At 49.3% G+C, this 22,028-nt stretch overlaps 1 protein-coding gene across 1 annotated transcript in view; it reads right to left on the bottom strand.

Annotated features, from left to right (window-relative positions):
* Positions 1 to 16,959, bottom strand: part of LOC146830331 (pentraxin fusion protein-like) — a 337,598-nt gene extending 320,639 nt beyond the window's left edge. The window contains exon 1 of the mRNA XM_085604537.1: positions 16,885 to 16,959. The gene's annotated coding sequence lies outside the window, so the exon portion shown is untranslated. The remainder of the gene's footprint in view (positions 1 to 16,884) is intronic.
* Positions 16,960 to 22,028: the final 5,069 nt, after the last annotated feature.

Raw genomic sequence — 22,028 nt, 5'->3', positions numbered from 1 at the left:
AAAATGCATCAGATTCCAAACACTCATTTCACAAACATTAGGGCTAGCAGTCGATATCGATTAATTTACGCCTCTTGCACCACATAGCTAGCAAAAATTTAGAAAGTGCAATAACAATAGGGCTCGATGTACTGGTTTTAACAATTCTAAAAGCATTCAAGCAATGTTTAAAACCCAAATTTCTGCACAGTGGCAACAACCAATATTTTCTTGGTTTGGTATATGCTGGGCAAAAGAAGAGAACATGAAGCTCATCTTCTAAATCGCCGCTGCAGCCCGGGCAGGACTTATTAGAGGAGGCCGTCCACTTGCTTGTGACGGCCTTGAGGGGTAAAGTGCCATGTCGCCATTGGATAACAAGTTTACGCGCTAAAATCGGGAAGCCAACATCCATGAAGTCCTCAAAATAATAAAAAAAATTGAATTCTAAAAAGGAGTTAGTGAGGGAACCCGCATTAGGGGCCGTAATTAAAAGTTCCAGCTTTTGCCCTTTGTAGATTTTAGTAAACATCTTTCGTGATATCCGGCCACATGCCCTATATGGATCTTCCCACATAGACTGTAGTCCTAGACTTAGAAGTTCACGCTTAATGAACGCAAGCCAGGGGATTTTGCTTACACAATTAAAACTAAGGATCTGTTTAAGTTCGTCCCTATAGTTTGAAAGACCTGGAGTGGTCCATAGTCTATGCCAGAACCTTAGGGGTTTTACTGCTAGCTCGTTTGCAATAGGCGTCAATCCCAGATCTAACCTCAACGGTGTTAATGGAGTACCCTGAGGAAGCGATAGTAGTCGCCTTGCAAATTTAGACTCAACTTTAGTGATTTCAGGGGCAGCACAGTGACCCCAAAGCTGACCCCCATAGAGACCAGCTGCCCTTGCTTGCGTCTTATAGACCTCCAGGGCAGGACTCACTGGTCTACAGCTTGATGAGTCAGAAACCCTTAAGATAGCACCCGACAGCTGTGAAAGTCTCATGTGGGATTCGGCTTTTTGCAGACTCCATGACAAATTTTCATGAATTGTAACACCCAGGTACTGGAAGGTCGTAACCCTTTCCAGACATACATCGCCCAGTGACCTAGCTTTAGGACACCCCCGCGCCGCACGGCCACCAGCTGCTGCGTGCGCCCCCCGCCTGCCTCGCTGTCCCTGCCTGCCGCCGGCTGACCACACCCCCTGCCGCCGAGCGTCGTGATCGCAGCTCTTGCCTTTTCAGGCTTCTGTGCCCCGTGATTCTCCTGCTGTGTGCCCCATTGTTGTACTGTTTATGTGTTAATATTTCGCCTGTCCCCCTGTACTTTCTCCCCCCTGCTGCCCCGGTATCCTCCCGCCCCGCTCCCCGCTTCCCGCCTCCGTTGCTTGCCATGCCCCCTTTCTTTCTGTGCCCTCCCCGCTCCCGCCTCCCAGCTGCTCCTCCCTCCCTCGCACTTGGCCATAAATGGCGACCGTGCGACGCAGGTGAGTGTGACCTAGCTTTAGGACACCCCCGCGCCGCACGGCCACCAGCTGCTGCATGCGCCCCCCGCCTGCCTCGCTGTCCCTGCCTGCCGCCGGCTGACCACACCCCCTGCCGCCGAGCGGCGTGATCGCATCTCTTGCCTTTTCAGGCTTCTGTGCCCCGTGATTCTCCTGCTGTGTGCCCCATTGTTGTACTGTTTACGTGTTATTATTTCGCCTGTCCCCCTGTACTTCTCCCCCCTGCTGCCCCGGTAACCTCCCGCCCCGCTCCCCGCTTCCCTCCTCCATTGCTTGCCACGCCCCCTTTCTTTCTGTGCCCTCCCCGCTCCCGCCTCCCAGCTGCTCCTCCCTCCCTCACACTTCGCCATAAATGTCGACCGTGCGAACGCGCAGCGGGCGCGCCGATTGTGCGCCGAAGGTGCGCCAAAGGTAAGCCCGTCTGCGCCCGTCCGCGCCTGGACCGCGCCCAGTGCCAGACCCCCTGGCCCTCGCAGCCCCCAGCCCACCCGCCAGACGTACGACGCCGCCACCCTCAACGCACTCAACACCGGCCGACTCCCGGAATGCTACCGAGCCACCCCGAAACGCACCCACGGACCCTTCAGCTGCCGCTCCTGCAAGTTCACCTGCATCCGGACCTGCACTACACCCGCTCCCACCAAGACCAAGACGAGCAACAACTGCAGCCACCTGAAGTGCATCCTGCTCAACACCCGCTCCGTCCACAGACACGCCGTCGAGCTCTGGAACCTGCTCGACACCACATCCCCAGACGTCGCCTTCCTCACGGAAACCTGGATGAACCCCTCCTCAGCTCCCGACATCGCCATCGCCATCCCAGACGGCTACAAGATCATCCGAAGGGACCGCATCAACCAGACCGGAGGAGGCATCGCCATCATCCACAGGAACACCATCGGCATCACAATCAACGCCGACGACACCCTGACAACCGCCGAACACCTTCACTTCCAGGTCCACATCAACCCCAAGACCACCCTCAGAGGCACCCTCATCTACAGACCCCCGGGACAACGCACACAATTCAGCGAAGACATCGCCGACTTCATCAGCCCGCACGCCCTCCTCTCCGCTGACTACATCCTCCTCGGGGACCTCAACTTCCACCTGGAGAACATCAACGACCGTAACACCACCACCCTGCTGGACAACCTCGCTAACCTCGGTCTCAAGCAGCTGGTGACCACCCCCACCCACTACGCCGGACACACACTCGACCTAGTCTTCTCATCCAGCAAGGACATCGCCTTCAGCCACGCCACCGGACTCCACTGGACGGACCACAGCTGCGTCCACTTCAGCTTCAGAAGGACCACGACCCACCACCACCAACAACAGGCTGCACGCAGAAGCTGGAACAAGATCACAGCCGACCAGCTCGCAACCTCCCTGAGCAAGAACCCACCCACCAGCGCAACAAACCCCAGCCAAGCGGCCACCAACCTCACGAAGTGGATCAGCGACTGCGCTGACGACCTCGCCCCCCTGAGGGCCCCGCCCAGCAGACCCGGCAGCAAGAAAGCCCCATGGTTCACCGAAGAACTCAAGAGCTCCAAGAAGAACTGCCGAGCCCTCGAGAGAACCTGGCGCAGAGACCCAACACCGGAAAACATGACGGCCCTCAAGCTCGCCACCCGAAACCACCACCAACTCATCCACACAACCAAGAAAACCGCATTCAAGGAACGACTGGACAACAACGCACACAACAGCAAGGAACTCTTCAACATCGTTAAAGAGCTCTCCAACCCCAACGCCGGAAACAACGACATCACCCCTTCGCAAGACCTCTGCAACTCCCTCGCCTCCTACTTCCACAACAAGATCGCGGACATACACAACAGCTTCAGCACTCAACCAACGCACGCCACGACCGAACCAGCACCCCCCACCGCCACCCTCCACACCTGGACCCAGATCAGCACCGAAGACACCGTTCGCACAATGAACTCCATCCACTCCGGATCTCCGACCGACCCTGTGCCCTCACCACGTCTTCAACAAGGCCGATGCAGTCATCGCACCCCACCTGCGGGACATCATCAACACCTCCTTCGACACCGCTACCTTCCCGGAGAGCTGGAAGCACGCCGAACTCAACGCTCTACTAAAGAAGCCATCAGCCGACCCCACCGACCTCAAGAACTACCACCCCATCTCGCAGCTCCCGTTCCCAGCCAAAGTCATCGAGAAGACCATCAACAAGCAGCTGGCCGCCTTCCTCGAGACGAACGGATCCCTAGACCTCTCACAGTCTGGCTTCTGGGCCAACCACAGCACCGAGACCGCCCTGATCGCAGCCACCGATGACATCCGAGCCCTGCTTGACAACGGAGAAACAGCAGCCCTCATCCTCCTAGACCTCTCCGCGGCCTTCGACACTGTCTGCCACCGCACACTTGTGCAGCGCCTCCGCAACGTCGGAATCCAGGAGAAGGCACTGGAGTGGATCGTCTCCTTCCTCGCCGGAAGGACACAGAGAGTTCGCCTCCCCCCGTTCAGATCTGAAGCCACCGAAGTCATCTGCGGCGTTCCTCAAGGCTCCTCGCTCAGTCCAACCCTCTTCAACGTCTACATGAGCCCCCTCGCAGACATCGCACGCCAGCACAACCTCAACATCGTCTCCTACGCCGACAACACCCAGCTGATCCTCTCCCTCACCAACGACCCCGCCACCGCCAGAGCCAACCTCCACAAAGGGATGAAAGAGGTAGCCGAATGGATGAAGTACAGCCGCCTGAAACTGAACTCGGACAAGACGGAAGTCCTCATCCTAGGATCCTCACCCTCCGCCTGGGACGACTCCTGGTGGCCCCCCGCCCTAGGCAGCGCACCCAAACCAACAGACCACGCACGCAACCTAGGCTTCATCCTGGACTCCTCCCTCTCCATGACCAGACAAGTCAACGCCGTCTCCTCATCGTGCTTCAACATCCTGCGCATGCTACGAAAGATCTTCCGGTGGATCCCCACCGAGACCAGGAAGACGGTCACCCAGGCCCTCGTCACCAGCCGTCTGAACTACGGGAACTCCCTCTACGCCGGAACCACCACCAAACTCCAGAAGAGACTCCAGCGGATCCAGAACGCCTCAGCACGACTCATCCTGGACATCCCCCATCGCAGCCACATCTCCGAACACCTGAGAGACCTGCACTGGCTCCCGGTCAACAAGAGAATCACCTTCCGTCTCCTCACCCACGCTCACAAAGCCCTACACAACCAAGGACCAGGATACCTCAACAGCCGCCTCAACTTCTACGCTCCAAAACGCCAGCTTCGATCGACCACCCACGCCCTCGCCGCCGTCCCCCGTATCCGAAGAGCCACCACAGGGGGACGGTCCTTCTCCTACCTCGCCGCCAAGACATGGAACTCCCTCCCGACCCACCTCCGCCTGACCCAGGACCACCTCACTTTCAGGAAGAAGCTCAAAACCTGGCTGTTCGAGCAGTAGCGGACCCCCCTCCCCCAGCACCTTGAGACCCTCTGGGTGAGTAGTGCGCTATATAAATGCATTGATTGATTGATTGATTGAGTGATGGATTTGCGCGAGTATGCACTGGCGGGTTAAAGTTAATGAATTTTGTCTTGTCAGCGTTGATCTCAAGTCCCCAAAGCCATTCAATATCCTCTCAATCCCCATGGGAGAATTTGAGAGTAGGAGGGTGTCGTCCGCAAACATGATCGCCGGCACCCTCCTAGCAGCCAGTCTTGGTGCGTCATTATCAGGGACGCTGTCCAGATGAGAGATTACCCCGTTGACATAAAGGCAGAACAGGGTCGGTGCTAAGACACAACCCTGTCTCACCCTCCTGCCAACGGGGAACCTTGGTGATAGCGTCCCATTCTTGCCACAGCGAACCTGGGCAAAGTTCCCCTCATGCAATCTTATGAGTAGCACTAAAATCTGGTTCGGGAGACCCAGATCCTGAAGGACAGCCCACAGTTTACCCCTAGGAACTAGGTCAAACGCGGACCGGAGTTCCACGAAGACCATATAGAGGCTGCCACCCTCTACCTTTACCATCTTCCAGTACAAAAGGGTCAGTCGGAAGATTTGGTCCATAGTGGACGTATTCCTTCTGAATCCCGCCTGGAAGGGGCTCAGTATGTCGTGATCCTCCATCCACGTCAACAAATGGTCCAGGACCAATCTTGCAAATATTTTTTGTTGAACGTCAATTAAGCTGATTGGCCTGTAGTTGACTGGGAGCAGAGGTGACCCCTTCTTAAATATCGGAACTATCTCTGCCCCCAGCCAAGTACTGGGAATTTCCATGCCCCTCGAGATAACGTTAAATACGACAAGGAGATAGGGGCCCCAGATCTCAGGTTGATGTCTAAAAAGATCCCCCGGCAATTTATCCAGTCCCGGGGCCTTTCCCTCTGGAAGTCTGCCTATTAGACTTATTACCTCCCCAGGGTAAACTCCAGGGGCTCCTGCTTGTCTACTGGGACTCGTGAGTCGGGCAAACTACACAATGCGGCTTCCCCCCCATATAAGCCTTTAAAATGGGCCTCCCATGCTGATGCCGCAATATTCGGTTCTATGGCAGACTTTAGGTCACCCGAGCCATGGTTAACAAGTGACCAAAATCTGCGCACATCTTTTGTGTCCAGGGCTAGCTTTAGGTTTATCCACCTTTCCGTGTCCCATTCTTTTCTTGCATGCCCCATGACCTCCTTATACTGCAATATGCAATCTCGAATCGCCATTTTGCTATGCCCTGCCTTAATTGCTATAACAAGATTGCTCTTTGCTCTCCTACATGCTGAATTATACCAGGAAGAGACAGGTTGTCTGGGCCTTCTCGTGGGTACCTGGGGGTAGAAAACTTCAGCCAGGCTATTGGCCAAATCTGAATGGATTACACTAAGCTCTCCATTGAAGTCACTGGGAACATCTTGGGAGCTTAGAGTTTCGACCTCCAGGAGTCATAATAGAACTATGTTGTAGACTTTAGCTAAGTTCTCTTCCAAACCTATTATTCTCCCCCACTTTACCCTCCGCCTGTTACTTGATAAGATCAGACCCAAACCCTCATCGTCCCCTCCTACATTAAGTGAGTCTGTTTCTTGTTGCCCTGGATTCACCAACTCCAGGCGTAACGCGTTATGGTCACTATCAGCCCTCTCACCTACCCTAAAATCAATGAGCATCGACCACATCCGGGTTTCCACTATGATGTAATCGATTCAGGACTCTTGCCCCTTCTTGTTATAGGTGCATACTGACGGGCTATCGGACGCTGAACGGCCATTACAAGCCCTAAGGGAATTATTTAATACAAGGGCTGTGATCTGAGTAGCCAATGGGGACCACACCTTAGGGCGTGGGGACTGACATTGGGGGATCGCCCAGTAGTCATCCTCTCCCATAAGCGCGCCTTCGCTACTTCCAAAAAAAGGTTCATATTGGCAATTCACATCCCCTGCCACCAAAAGCCTAGAATCCCCTGGCAATAGACTCAAGAATTGGGATAGATCATCGATTGTGGGTGACTCAAGCCCTATCTGAACTGGACACGAGTAAACATTCACAACCGCCAGTCCATACCCATTGGGCCATTTTAGCACTAAACACTGCACATCCTCTGAATGAGTGGGCATATTTTCCACCACGCAACCCAAATGAAGAGCAACCCATATAGCCAATCCACCAGAAGGTCTTCCTTTCCCTCCCCACCTTGCGGGTACATGATAAGTGGAAAATCCCACTCTTGAGTGTTCCTCCCTGGCCCAAGTCTCCTGCAACAAACATTAATCCATCTGGTCTACCAGGGCACCCCACTCTGGGCAATGTAGCTTGTTTGTTATACCCGCCACGTTCCAAGACAGTATTTCAATTGAGGTCTGTGCCATGGCTGCTTTGGTAACTGCAACACTTCCTAGTGTCTCACCTACATTCTGTGCCCAACAATCAGGTTGAGCTTGGTGCTGTAGCACCACACTTTCTTGAGTCACAAGCCCCTCTACCGTTTTAGGAACCCGGGTCTGGATAATTGGAAACGCACTTTCTGAACCACCCTCAAATTCCTCTGCACTTTAAGTAATCTTTTTAGGGACCATGGGAATTGCCCACCCTCAGCTCCCTATCCACATGAAGTCAGTCCACCATTTCAAGGGAACTAAACCTATTATGGGTCACAGGGTAGTTTTGGGTGATAAGGTCTCTGTGATCGCCCCTGTTTACCCTTAGACCCCGCTTTTGCATCGCCAGTGACCAATCCGATGCGCAAACTGGCGTTGCAGGTCGAGGGTAAAAGAAGGACAGGGGATAGGGTTTGATCCTCGAGCCTTCACTATCGTGAGTCCAATTGCAAATATGTTCTACTGTGCGTGGGTCCCTGAAATTAACCAGAACACAATCGCCTGGGATGGTTTTTCTACTGCGTCCCACCCAAGCTATCCTGCGTACCATCAGTACTTCACTTTTAACATTATGCTGTAGGGGCCGATTATGATTGAGCCACTGGGTCACTTTATTTTTTAAAGACATAAATGATTCCTGGCCTGGGTTGCTAATTTCAGGAGTGCCTGTCAAACCCACCACATACGGACTGGTTTCAGGCGGTAAATCAATTCTTGTCGCAACCTGAGGTGTAAAATTAGGTAGAGACTCTCCCTCCTCTGGTGCTATCGCGTCTAAAGTGTGCGTGCTCAGATTGACTGCCAGTACTGCCCCTGCACCAGCTCCTGCGGCCGTAGCTGACTTATTTGCAGCTGTGATAGAAGGCACAGCAGTAGGAGAATGAGCAAGACTCGCAACCCCAGTAGGCACAGAACTGATTTGGGCTGTATCCGCCATCTGCATTTTTAGGTCTCGCATAGGGCAGCGCATGCGCTGCCTCTCCGAGGCATTAAGTAATTTGTAAATGTGTTCAATCTCCGCCTACTGCAGCTCTTTCTCAGTAATTGGTTCCTGAGCTTGTCTGTTTTAGTGTGTTGGTTTCTGACAGGCTAATGCCCTTTGTCGATCAGCCTTTACTTTTTTAAGAACGCCCACGCAGCACCGCCTAACTACAGTAAACATGCTTTATGTGGCATGAAGTGTTCCAGTTGGAACTCTTTTGTTTCTTTTCGTGGCTATTGCTGAAAGAGTTTAGCTGTGTTTAGTTTGAGGCATTGGAATGAAGTGAATTGGGTCAGTAGCGTGTTTTATTATTATAGCTGTGTTTACTTTGAATTGGGTCCATAGCGTGTTTTATTAGCTGTGTTTTCTTTGAGGCATTGGAATGGAGTGAATTGGCTCCGTACTTTTAGTGTACAATGGTCCGTTTCTGCTATTTATTTTGTTTTCATTTTTTTTTTCAGAACAGTTGCACTGTTATTTAGCGCGTTTTACTTATGTAACTAGAAGGGTTTAGCTGTGTTATTTTGCTGCATTGGAATGGAGTGATTTGGCTCGTAATTTTAGTGTACGATGTTCCTTTTTCTGCTATTTTGCTTATTTTTATTTATTTTCCCGGGAGAGTTGCATTGCTATTTAGCGCGTTTTGATTTATTTTCCCGGGAGTTTGGCTGTTTTTTTACTTTGCGGCATTGGAATGGAAAAGACCTTTCGCATCACTCTGTGTCTTCATTTGCATCTCTTTGAGGCTGGGAACGAAGAGATTACAATCTATACTGCCCATCTTAATGTACTTCATTATCTTGGCCTGGTTTCGGTTCTCAGCTGTCACAAACAAGTTGACGCTTGACACCATACCAGACTTTCTGTCTTCCGATTTTTTTTACCCTTTTCACACATTATTCCCAATTGAAGGGCACTGCGAAGTGGCTGTGTGCGCGTAGCGTGGATGCGGGTAGGAAACCCTTGAATATTAGTGTACATGGGCGCAAGGCTTCAGGCTCTTTTATAGTTGTGCCTTGTGCCTTTATGAATATATAACAAATGGCACACCATGTACTGACTTCGTAAGGATAGCAGGATGATTTGATGTGTGAATGAAGTCCCGTAAATATACGATCATACTTGATATCAGCAGCGAGCGTGAAGCGTGTTGATGTGTAAAATGGTATACATTTGCCCAAAACAAACGTTTCTTATTTACAACTGTGCTCGTGTTATAAGGAACATCAGTTTAGCCTTTGGTGCTGTTTTGTTGTTGTAACCACATGGGCTCACTGTTTTCGGGTGTTTTATACTTGCAAGCTCTAACTTTATTAATCCCTCTCGAATCTCATCCCATGTTCTAAGTATGTAAAGACGGCAGGATGATTTCATGTTACAATTTCGTGCTGTAACTATACTATCGCAGCTGATGTTAGCAGTGAGCGTGAAAATTCATCATTTTGTAGACAAGCACGCCGTCGTGCATAAAACTAAACATTTGTATTTGAAACTATGCTTGTCTTATAGTGTATATGGGCTCAGTGCTGCAGGCATTTTTTTTAGTTGTAACTTCTGCCCTTATTAATTCTCAATAAATGTCACATTATATTCCAAGTGTGTAAGGATAGCAGGATGAGCTGAGATAACAATTACGTGCTGACATTATACTATCACACCTGATGTAATCTGCGAGTTTTGCGAGCATTGGAATAGAGTTATTTGGGTCGTAATTACTATTGCAGCTGATGTTAGCAGCGAGCGTGAAAATTCCTGATTTTGTAGACAAGCACGGCGTCGTGCTTAAAACTCAGCATTTGTATTTGAAAATATGCTCGTCTTATAGTGTATATGGGCTCAGTGCTGCAGGCAGTTTTTTTTGTTGTAACTTCTGCCCGTAATATTTCTGAATAAATGTCACATTATATTCCAAGTGTGTAAGTATAGCAGGATGAGCTGAGATAACAAATACGTGCTGACATTACACTATCACACCTGATGTAATCTTGGAGTTTTGCGAGCATTGGAATGGAGTGATTTGGGTCCGTAGTTTTAGTGTACGATGGTCAATTTCTGCTATTTATTTTGTTTTAATTTATTTTTCAGGAAGAGTTGTACTGCTATTTAGGTCGTTGTATTTATCTTACTAGAAGGGTTTAGCTGTCTTTATTTTGCGGCATTGGAATGGAGTGATTTGGCTCGTAATTACTATCGCAGCTGATGTTAGCAGCGAGCGTGAAAATTTCTGATTTTGTAGACAAGCACGCCATCGTGCTTAAAACTCAGCATTTGTATTTGCAAATATGTTTGTCTTTTAGTGTATATGGGCTCAGTGCTGCATGCAGTTTTTTTAGTTGTAACTTCTGCCCTTATTAATTCTCAATAAATGTCACATTATATTCCAAGTGTGTAAGGATAGCAGGATGAGCTGAGATGACAATTACGTGCTGACATTATACTATCACACCTGGTGTTTGCCAGTAGCCCGGTGGCAGTGGGCTGGCTGGTATAACGCTCGATAACTGGTCGCGATTTCCCTGCTCTCTTCCCTCGCTGATTACTAGCGCAGGCGATGTTTACTTGTACTGTATTTCACTGCTATTAACTGTTTTTAAAGTTTGTGCAGGTCTCTCACCTATTGGGGTTTCAGAGGTGGGCTGCCAGGGCGGGTTGGCGTATTTGCGGGCTCTTAGCAGCAGCGGGCGCCATCTTTGATCGGGCTGCCTTCCTTCCCAGCCCTGCCCCTCCTCCACCGCCCCGCCCCGCCCCTACTTAAGAGCTTGGACTTGTTTTCCCACCGTGTTTGCCAGTAGCCCGGTGGCAGTGGGCTGGCTGGTATAACGCTCGATAACTGGTCGCGATTTCCCTGCTCTCTTCCCTCGCTGATTACTAGCGCAGATGATGTTTACTTGTACTGTATTTCACTGCTATTAACTGTTTTTAAAGTTTGTGCAGGTCTCTCACCTATTGGGGTTTCAGAGGTGGGCTGCCAGGACGGGTTGGCGTATTTGCGGGCTCTTAGCAGCAGCGGGCGCCATCTTTGATCGGGCTGCCTTCCTTCCCAGCCCTGCCCCTCCTCCACCGCCCCGCCCCTACTTAATCGTGCAGCATGTGTCAGCGCAGCGGACGAGCGCAGCGGGCGCGACGTAGGCGCGCCGGAGTTGCGCCAGAGTTAAGCCCGTCTGCGCCCGTCCGCGGCCGACCGGGGCTAGGGGCACGAGAGGCTACCCGTTTACTTATGTATTCGTCGGCATTACTACTCTCCTATTGGGCCCCCGGAGCGGTTGACCCTCTGATCAGTATCCACCTGAGACAGCTTGATTTATACTCCTCCCCGCCTCACTGTCCTCCTATTATCGGTTCACACTTAGTTCCTTCACCTATAACACCATCCTGTACTCCCGTGCTCCCATCAGCCCCCTCAGCACCGATTTGCAATACCACAGCAATACTCCTAAATACTAGATCCGCGGTTAGTCATCAATACGATCTATTTGACTATATTGACACCCATAACCCAGACCTCATATTCTTAACTGAGACCTGGTTTAAGGCTGACTCCCTACCCAACGTATTAGCCGCGCTGCCTCCATCATACTCTGCCATTCGAGCAGACCGGCCTGAGGGCAAACAGGGTGGTGGAGTAGCCTTAATAGCCCGGACCGATTTTAGTTTCCAGATTCTTCCCTCCCTACCCATTCCTGAGGTAGATTACCTTGTAGCTCGTTTAACCCTCCATCAGGTAACATTCACTTTTGTCTTAATCTATCGCCCTCCCCAGCCTACCCCATTCTTTCTTCCTAGCATTCAGGCTCTCTTAGCCACCCTTGTGGTTAACAACTCATCGGTACTAGTTCTAGGGGACCTCAACTTTTGGCCCAATGAACCTGCTGAGAGCCCTCAATCCAAAGAATTTACAGACTTTATGATTTCCTTAAATTTCTCACTACTCACTTATGGTCCCACACACATACACGGTCACATGTTGGATCAAATCTGGGCATTGAACATTCCATCTACATCCCCTATAATTTCTCCGTGCTCCTGGTCCGACCATTCTATTATCTCTTTCTCCCTTGCACTGACCGCGTCGGTCAAACCTTCACTTCCCAAAAACATTTGGGTCAGGAAAGGGGGAAAACGGACATGCCCTCTACCCTGGCCAAAACCGCTCCCGATCTTACAGATCTCACTGCTACCTCTCAACTGGCCGCCATTGACAACTGGCTGACTTTGGCGGGTGACGAATTCGCCCCCCTGAGGCGACTCACCGTTAAGAGGGGCCATGCAGCCAATCGTTGGTTCACTTCAGAACTAAAAGAACAGAAATTAGCAGCCAGAAGAGCCGAGCGAGCCTGGAGGAAAAGCTATAGTCCAGAGCTAAAGACAATGTATTTGTCTGTTTTAAAAACTTATAAAAAAGGCATTCTGGCGGCCAAAACTGAATTTTATACCAGCAGGATCATGGCAGCTGAGTCTCGCTCAAAGGAAATCTTTACCACAGTCCATGAACTGGCACTATCCAGTAGAACCACGGCTACCATTCCCCCTTCTCAGTCCCTCTGTAACTCGCTCAATGAGTTTTTTATTGATAAAGTAGCTAAAATTAGACTTAACATTCCCCCACCTCCCCTCACATTTGTTAATCCTTCCCCTCCGCCCACTGCCTCTAAACTCAATTCTATTCCACTATTAACTGAGGACACTTTCTTCCCATTACTTCACCGCGTCAAATCTGGTTCTCCCTCAGATTTTGCCCCAGCCCATATCCTTAGGGAAATTTACCTTACTTCCCCCATCCCCCCTCTGACCCTCCTTAATGACTCGTTAAGGAAAGGAAATGTTCCGGGCATTCACAAATCAGCGGTTGTAATACCCATTATTAAAAAATCTGACGCTGATCCTTCCTCCCCCTCCAATTATCGTCCCATATCCCTCCTGCCCTACCTAGCAAAAATTCTGGAAACTCACGTCACAACCATCTTAAGCACTCATGTCGAAATCAATCACTGCCTCTCCCCCCGTCAAGCCGGCTTTCGCCCATTGCACTCCACCGAGAAAGTGGTGATCTCGGTAATGGATGCGCTACGTGAAGGCATTGACACCAACCTCTCGCAAGCCTTGATTTTATTAGACCTGTCCGCCGCCTTTGACACGGTGGATCACTCCATCCTCCTTAACCGTGTCAGGGCGGCAGGCATAGAAGGCCTAGCCTTCTCGTGGATTGAGTCCCTCCTTACAGGGAGGGCCCAAGCCGTCCATCTGGCCAATTTCACCGCAGACTTTCGTAAGGTGGAATGCGGGGTCCCTCAAGGCTCATCACTTTCCCCCCTTTTATTTAATTTATACATCCACCCCCTCATTTTTTCGTTACAGCAGATGGAGGTCACGGTGTTCAATTACGCCGATGATCTCCAGCTAATCTTTAACCTTTCTAATTCCCCTTCATCTTCCCCTAATGTTCAGACTGTCATGACATTCATTCAGGACTGGATGAACTGCAACCACCTCAAACTCAATCCGGACAAGACTGAGCTGGTCCTGACCGGAGGTGGTTGCAGCCCATGGACCTCCTCTCACTGGCCTCTGTCACTTGGTGTCTCCCCCCTTCCCGTCCCTAAGGTCAAAACTCTTGGGATTCTTCTTAACTCACAACTCTCTATCCACTCACAAGTTGGTTCAGTGGTTTCTGCTTGTTTTTTTTCACTAAGATTAATTAGGAAAGTATCCCGCTTTTTCTCCCCTTCTGCCTTAAAAATTATTGTGTTGGCCATGGTGCTGTCGCGAGTCGACTATGGTAACATTATCTATAATGGAGCTCCAGTCTACGCGCTCTATCGCTTGCAGCTCATTCAGAATCAAGCGGCTCGTTTGATTTATGGCTTACCCAAATACCATCGTGCCACTCCCTTGCTCAAAGCCTTGCATTGGCTCCCGGTGAGGGAGCATGCTCTTTTTAAACTCGGTTGCCTCACGTTTCAGGCCAGATCAGGTACCGCCCCTGAGTTCATATGCGCTGCCATAAAACCGTACCTACCAGGTCGCGAACTCCGCTCTGCCCATATGGCCCTCTTGACCATTCCTCGCTTCAAGAAAAAGAAATCCGACGGAGCGAAATTCGCTGTTCTCGCTCCGCTTTTCTGGAACTCTCTTCCTGCCGCTCTCCGTACCTCCCCCTCATATATACAGTTTCGGAAAGATCTTAAAACCCTGTTATTTGAGCAAGCCAACAATGTCTAGTCTCCACCGCCGAATGCTACTGCACCACCCTCAGCGCCATGAAACCGCATGGTATAAGTGCGCTCTATAAATGTTTTTAAATTCAAATTTAAATTCAAATTCAAATAATCTGCGAGTTTTGCGAGCATTGGAATGGAGTGATTTGGGTCGTAATTACTATTGCAGCTGATGTTAGCAGCGAGCGTGAAAATTCCTGATTTTGTAGACAAGCACGCCGTCGTGCTTAAAACTCAGCATTTGTATTTGAAAATATGCTCGTCTTATAGTGTATATGGGCTCAGTGCTGCAGGCAGTTTTTTTAGTTGTAACTTCTGCCCTTATTAATTCTGAATAAATGTCACATTATATTCCAAGTGTGTAAGGATAGCAGGATGAGCTAAGATAACAAATACGTGCTGACATTACATTATCACACCTGATGTAATCTTGGAGTCTTGCGAGCATTGGAATGGAGTGATTTGGGTCCGTAGTTTTAGTGTACGATAGCTCTAAAATTTACAAATGCGAGACCTGTTGCATTGTAAATGCTTGTTTCCTTTCTTTTTACCCCATTCCCAGCCATAGCCTGTTGTAGCTGGGAGAGCTGGGTTTCCATGCGAGCTAATCTCTGATCTAACGGATCAAGCACTATCTTTAGCAAGGACCCCAGACTCTCTATAAGGATATCGTACTCGCCCTTGGCCCCACCCATGCACTGAACCTCCAGGGTCATGGGTCCTTTTGCAGCTGGAGGCGACAGGGATAAGTCAGTGTCCGCACCAATCAAGTTATTCAAGGTAGGACCTCCCTTGTGTTTTAAAGATGTGACACTGCTAGTCCGGCCCTTCGGTGTTCTGGTCTTCCTGTGACAATCCACTTTAGTGGCAGCCCGCTTCCTTTTGCATTTTGCCGCTCCTTGATTCCCCCTCGATGGATTTGCCGGTGATTTCACAGGCGAGGTAGGGAAAGATGAAACCTCTGGTACCACAGCTGTCACAGTTGCCTCTGTAATTGGGGAGCCTATAGTTGAAGAGATGTGACCGTCGTCCTGAGGAGCATGTACCAGGGTTGGGACGCAGGTAATATTAATAAGATTGTCATGCACAGGCGTCCGAGCATTGGCAAGGTGGCCCAAGGAAGATCGTTTAGCCATTGCAAGGTCCTGAGACACTCTGCGCTCCATAAGGATAATACCCTGGTCAATCACTGAGTTTGCTCTAACGATAAAATTGTCTAAGGTACCAGTAACCAACCCTCTGCTGGCCATTGTATTGCTCCTTGTCCCTCGGGCAGCCATATTAATGATATCCCCAACAGTACTTACTGTGGCAGATGTAATACAGTCCTAGAGCCACAGGCGAAAAAGGAATGGCCCAGCCCGCCTCTCCGGCCCCGGACGGCCACAGACAGACCCCGCCCTAGTCCCGGGCTGTTCCCGCGCACTCCTGCAACGGAAGTGCTAGTGGAGTGAGTAGCGTCAGTAGGGGAGGCGTTGCTCTATCCCAGGAGCAGGTGTCTGCAGCAAAAAAGATTCCTGGGACTTCGAGTCCTCAATTGAGTAATGCGCCCCTTTGTCTTTCGTGCAGTAGACCCCCGTGATCTCCACTGACCTCCGTGTCAGGCAGTCACCTCGACTCCTCCTCGCTGGTCTCCTTGCAAGCATAGCGTAGCGGGCACATGCTCAGACACGCTCAGACACCAAGCCCACGAGGAGCCGCCCCAGACAGCAGACGGGGACCCGGAACCCGGGACCCCCCACCACGACCCGAACTGCGGCGAACTGCGGCGGCAACCGCAGCGACACTCCTCCAAGCAGCGACACTCCTCCACGCAGGCTCCCTCAAGTAGAGACTCCTTTCAAATCAGGCACGTCTTAGGACCACGGCCATCCAGTTTCTCTGCCCCCCCCCCCCCCTCCCTCACTGCTGCCACTCGCTCACGGATGCTGCTGAGAGGGCTCTGTTTGGGGGCTGAGGGGGACAGGGCGGTGGGTCAAGGGGTACTGAGGATCTTCTGTGGGCAGCTGCCCCCCTTTTGTTAGCTGCCTGTGGAGGAATCCGAAATCCCAAAAATGCCCACAAGTCCACAAGTCCAGGGAGTTGGTAATACAACCGCAGGGTCGCAGAGCTTTTATTTTTGTATTGTTTTTTATTGTTTTCTTCCTGTTTTGTTTAGAGTGAGGCTCTGGCACTTGCGCTGGTAATATCAGGCGTTTTTCAGGCTGCTGCTGATGTTGGAGGAGTCGTGAGTGGTGGAGGAAGTGGTGGAGGAAGGTGAGCAAGGAAGCGTGATAGTAGCAAGGGGAGGGTGGGGGCTGGTAGGCTGGTAGATAGTTGGTAAACCTCACCTCCGCTCCTGACCACGGCTCTCCTCCTGCCCGCTCCCGCACGCACTTCTACTCTGGGGCTCCTGCCCTCCTGTTGGCTCCTGTGGGCTCACCCGCGGCTCTCGCGGTGCTCTCGCGGTGCTCCCGCGGCACCTGCAGCTCCTGCGGAGCTCCGGCAGGTTTGGGTTCGGATTTGCTCTTCCGCGGCTCTCGCGGAGCTCTCGCAGCTCGGCTCGGCCGCCTAGCCTCTCTCGGAAGCACTGCTCTGCACTGAGCCTCTCTCCGATCTCTCAACCTGAAAAGCCTTTCGTCTCGACTCCAATGGTTGCTCTGCCCCTAGTTTGTTGTTCCAGTGTTCCTGTAGTAGATTTTTGACCCAAATTACTCTTATTTACCCAATCTGGAGTAAAAGTATAATTTTGGTAATTTTGCATCAAAATGCGTTGTTACCGAAATTCCTCCAGTTACTCTAGCAAAATTAAAATGTGGTCCAGGCCTTCAGAAAATCACTAAAATACATTTCTTTGCTGAGCTTTGCAAGGTCATCTCTTACAGCATTTATACTGGAATTAAAAACACTTCTTTGGCATACCTTGCCACAGTTGTAAGCTATATCTGGGTCCTGTCTCTTTGTTAATGGATCTGCAGCTTTAGATAGAAATCTTTGAACAGACACTTCGGTATCTATCGGCCACATGGATATTCCATGGAAATTAATTAGAGTTAACTTATAAATTCCCTTGTGTACTATTTTTCTGTAATTTTACGCAACTATGTGGAGGCAATTTAGGTGAATTTTCCACATCTCAGAAAGATGATCCTATTGTTCTGTGGGAGAAGGAGAGTTCCTGAAACACGAGAAATGGCACTCTTATATCAGGGATGTATTTCCCATGTACGACGACCACAATTCTAATCAACTGTGTAATCCACCATAGTATGAGCAGAACTCCAGTAACAACCCAGCTATAACATGACCATTGCTGACAAATGTATCCGTCATAGAACACACAGCAAGCAAGAAGCATTGATTGCCTGGAGGGATGATCATTCCATTGTGACGGAAGCGGTGCGGATATTGCAGTTGTACTTCCGGATCAGACATGGCATCCATCATAGCTTTAGTGGTAAATGCCGAAGCATTGTCTGAAAGATAGGTTTTGTAAGAAATGCTTTTTTAGATGCAAAGAATATGAGTGTTTCACAAGTAATAGGCTCACAACTTTGGGCCTGACTATGATCTTGGCAGATGGGCTACTCTGTCACAAACGTGATATAATGCACTTGTAAAACGGTGGATGGAAAACCCGTCACATTTGTGACCGAGTATCCTGTCCGCCAAGTTCTAAAGCAGGCCCTTTCTCTTTACTGTGAGCCAAGTGCCTCATTGTAGCGCTTAACTCTCTTAGGATAGTGCTGAAGAGCCGTCCAAGGCCTACTCGTGGCAGTGGTGTGGGCGACCTCCCCAAGCTCACTGTGGCACAACAATAACACGCATCAAATCATTGGCCAGCCATTTCTTTGTGTTATGAAAAGGAAAGATATTTTTATTATTCACACACTGCTAAATACTACAGATTATTTAGAAAATATATACAATTGGGTAGGTGGAAAAACCAATGGTGACACCCTCATAACACGTTATACCCATAGTGGGTCCGGAACCCTATTGCCACATCCCTGCTTACACTAAATGCAATTTCACAATAAAAGAGGCTGTCTTTATGAATAAAGGAGGCCTACTGGCTTTGGCAAATTATTACCACATTAGAAAAATCAGAAAACATGTTACCATCCATCATTGTATCACCACTGAAATCAATGGGGACAGGGTCAACGTTCGATAATGTACATTATAATGTAAAAGATTGCATTGTCAACCATCGACATTGTCAATAAAGCATTGTGTTCAATAACGCGCCCAAGAGTCTTCTTTCTAATTTCAATATGCTGCCAATGCAGCCGACCAACAAACACTCCAATGCCTGTTTATAAAATAAAGGCTCAAGAAGAGCCTTTATACCAAGCAAACACCTCCTGTGTGTATAAATACACCCCTTGAGAGTGCGAGGGCAACTTTTGAACGGAGGTTTTGGGGTCTGCTATACTTCCTGCAGCTCATCACAACACCTTAAAGCCGCTGGTCATTAAACTGTGCATTCTTTGAGCACAATGATCGGAAAATTATGCACATTTGAGCCCTACATAGGGGCTTTTTGTTACCTATGCTCAGCCAACGACCGCGTCTGTAGACAAGGCCGAGCATGATCGCGGATAAAGGTTTCCAGCAAAGGCGGAAGAGCGCTGCGCGTTCTAGTTGACGCGCGTGCCTTCCGCCTTATCGTTTCACTTAACGAATAGGCCTCTTTGGTGCTTGTCCTGCACCTAACTCTCCCACTTAGCAGAGGTGGGAGAATGCTTGGGCTTTGGTCAGGCCCAGCATCCCTCTTCGGTGTCTAGCTCTTTGAACACCAGCCCTGCAGTACAGGCACATGGCTTTCCAGCACTTTCCCCTTGACTAGTGACAGGCACTCCTTCGACTCTAGCGCTTCACTAAGTTGCAGAAACCTTGAGAGCTGGTAGAATTGTCGGAATTTCAAATGATGACATATTGTAAGATTATAATTAATCAACAATGAAACTTTACTCATTTACTTGCGCGCCTTCGACTTTTACAAGGCTGTGAATATTTTACACTGCGGTGAACTCTGTAAAATACAGCAACGTAATAGGTACTAGAAGATGTACAGGGACACATGGAGAGGTCATAAGGAAGTGGATCTAATGCACTTGAGGTTGCATTGTGACTTTTAATAAAGGTACATGGGCTGTGGGACTTACAATTGATGAAGGCAAGGATTAAAGATTGTTCATTTCGCCTAGTTATGAAGATGCAGTGCCTTGCATTCTCCTTTATTGTGATGGTGGCCCAAATCCCTGAATTGGGTAAACTTACACCATCCCATTTTGACAAGAAATGTAAATATCCATCAGGTGGCACTCTCACTGACTTGGTGGCACACAGGTTAATAGGAGAAGGCACTTGTAAGGCTAATGAGAAGCATGGAGGCTGCTGCTTCTGCAGTTAAGGGATCCTCTTGGAGGTCTTTCATCTTCTTTGTGAATGTATTTTCTCTCCTATGCTCTCTTTGGCACTTCAAGACTCATTTTCTCCAGACCTATCTCCTGTTGGCACACTTACCACATTAGAAGGGTGGAGTGGGTGTAATGTTGTCCTCATATTGCTGTTGCCAGTCACGAGAAAAGAACCACATTGGGTTTTGATTTGATTATTCCAGTGCTGGTTGCTTCTGGATAAAAAAATAAGAATGTGCCAATGTGTTACAAATTTAAGGGGAGTCATATGGAAGAAGAGTAATTGCAACATGCGGTGGCTGATCCTGTTCTTGAAATTGACTGTATATAATGACAATGTGCAAACCCTTAGTCTTGCAGGTATATGTTGAATGTAATAGGAAAATTCAAGGAGGCTTCAGGACTGCTACCCAACAACCCATCAAAGGGGATTGGGAATAGCATTGCAACAGCTTGAAAACTGTATGGCTCTCAAAAGTAAGGCATCATCGTTGTCTTTTTTTTGTATTCAGAGTTTTTCTCCTGTTTGTCCTTTCAGTTTGTCAGATAGCGTACTACAGTCTTCCCTAAATTATGAATATGCTTGACATACCACTCCTCAGTCTATCCTCCAGTAGGATGAGACAATACTGATGGGTATCTTTTCATATGTTGGTTATGATTATGGGCAAACTGATAGATTTGGATATCCCGCCATTTGTCCAGGCTAAGAGGTTTGGCTGGTTTGGATGGCGGGACCCAATTGGGCATGATCAGTCATCTGGATCTTGGACCCCTAGACAGATTGAAGGATGAAGGGACAAGTCGTGTCTTCTGACAACAATAAACAGACAGATACACCGTATACAGGGCCACATTGGGAAGGCAGGGAGCCGGGCATTGGGTGATAGACCTATGCCTCAGGATAATCTGTGGGCTGTTTTTTTAGGACCGCAGTGAACGGGCCCTCAGAGCTTACTGTCTTTCCTGATCCCCACGAGACCACTTTAAAGAATCACCATTGTGCTGGGCACACTCCTGTGTCAAAGGGAGGCTGGAGGCCAGGTATTGTTCTGTTCCTTAGGGCATTTTCACCTCGGCCCCCTACCGCGTGTGTCCGGGCCAGCCGAGAAGAAGTGTCATTCCCTACATGGACATCATTGTAAGGCCAAGGTGGGTCTGGGGTGGGTGGAAGTATGCAGGGGTTTTGCAGGGGGGGAATTTTCACATAGTCACCTGGACTAGCAGTATCAGTTGTGTGCTTTTCTTGACCCCTCCTCCCCTGCCAGGTCATACCTTGAGACTATAGTGGACTACGGAGGGGGTTAGTAAGAAAAGTAGCCTTGTTAAGGGCCAGGTGTTCTCACCTCAGTCCCAGTGTCTTTTAGGCCTTGGTGGAGGAGTGGGGGTGTGTTTGCATAGGCCTGGCCGGGAGCTCACTTTTCCCAGAGAAAAAAAACAAAGGATGTAGCGTTATGGTTTCGGAGCTTCTGACCTTGGAACTCAAGAAGTACATTCAAGTTCTGGCATCAGCTCAAAATCCAGTGATTCTGGGCAAATCAATTAATCTCCCTACCTAAAATAAAGATGAATTCTATTTTGTGCAGTATAGGTGGTGCTCATGGTCATTGCTCCAATGCCTTCTGACCGCAGTATGTTACATATCCTACGGTTGATCACCTGTAGGGAGTTATAGCTAGGACTTAGTTTCTATAGGAAATGCATTTTTGTTTTGCCAATAGCTTGAACTCCGCTTGACGAATCTTCATGATATTTTCAAAACTTTTCTTGGTTCAACTGCTGTGTTGAAATTTGTGGGATGATCCATCAGGTAGAGACCAAGATAAAAGGAAGGCCCCAAAATGCGTTTTCCCCATGCATTTTTCCATTGGGATTTTGAACATGCCTACAGCCAGAGACGCTGAATGGAATTACACCAACTTTGGCAGAAAATTAGATGGTATCCAGAAAGTGTGCTTTTTGTAATTTGGTGTAAATCTGTTCAACAGTGTAAGAGATATTTAAGTTAAAAAACTATAGATATCCGGGAACAAGGATCCTTGCAGTGGACTCTCGGATCCTACTGAAAT

Source organism: Triturus cristatus, chromosome 5_1 (assembly GCF_964204655.1).
Source record: "Triturus cristatus chromosome 5_1, aTriCri1.1, whole genome shotgun sequence".
NCBI lineage: Eukaryota > Metazoa > Chordata > Amphibia > Caudata > Salamandridae > Triturus > Triturus cristatus.
Note: the sequence above shows the minus strand (reverse complement) of the source record. Positions and strands in the feature narration are given on the sequence as shown.